The sequence below is a fragment of the Carex rostrata genome, chromosome 5, assembly GCF_964058835.1.
Source record: "Carex rostrata chromosome 5, lpCarRost1.2, whole genome shotgun sequence".
NCBI classification, from domain to species: Eukaryota; Viridiplantae; Streptophyta; class Magnoliopsida; order Poales; family Cyperaceae; genus Carex; species Carex rostrata.
This window is the reverse complement of record NC_135922.1, coordinates 15256126-15256901: the sequence shown is the minus strand read 5'-3', so window position 1 is coordinate 15256901 and position 776 is coordinate 15256126. Positions and strand designations below refer to the sequence as shown.

Here is a 776-nt window from a genome sequence, read left to right as displayed (position 1 = left end):
CCAGAGATAGAGAAAGGGAAGACTTGACTGATCAGTCTGATGACGACATGGATGTCTTCATGCCGAGAACCTTGCGAGAGTTTAATGTGCCAAGGGCAGGAGATGTCAGAGGCGCGATCAGACTACCAAGGATTCCCGGACAACAACCGAACTTCAACCCAGGGGTTGTCAACATGGTTCAGCAGAATGTGTTCAATGGCATGGATCACGAGGATCCACATGCTCATCTCCAAACCTTCCTCGAGTGCATCACAACCATCAAGACCAATGGGGCGACAGCTGATTACACCAAACTTGCTTTATTTCCTTTTACTCTTTGGGACAAGGCCAAGAAATGGTTAGGGTTATTACCAAGGGATTCCATTACCAATTGGAGGGAATTGTCTAAATTGTTTCTGACTAGGTTTTTCCCCCACAAAAGAACTGCCAAGGTAAGGAACCAACTGACCAGTTTTAGGCAAAGGTCCGATGAACCTCTCAATGAGGCGTGGGAGAGGTTTAGGGAATTGCAATACTCTTGTCCCCACCATGGCATTCCTGATTGGTTGTTGATTCAAACATTCTATGATGGTCTAACTGGGAGCACTCGCACTACTGTTGATGCAGTTGCAGGTGGGGCGTTAATGTCAAGGGAACCTCTGGAGGCCATGAACCTGATTGACAACATGGCACAGAATCAACAGTGGTCTGGCCGTGACAACACCCGACCTGGAGGTGGAGGCAAGTACGAAGTTGATCAAATCACCGCTCTAACCGCCAAGTTAGATGCCATGCAG

The 776-nt window shown here is 48.1% G+C and overlaps 1 non-coding gene across 1 annotated transcript; it reads right to left on the bottom strand.

The window, feature by feature from the left end:
- Positions 1-428: 428 nt before the first annotated feature.
- Positions 429-535, bottom strand: LOC144555015 (small nucleolar RNA R71). Its single transcript, XR_013511935.1, has one exon. It is a non-coding gene; the product is annotated as a small nucleolar RNA R71 (small nucleolar RNA).
- Between the last annotated feature and the right edge of the window lie 241 nt (positions 536-776).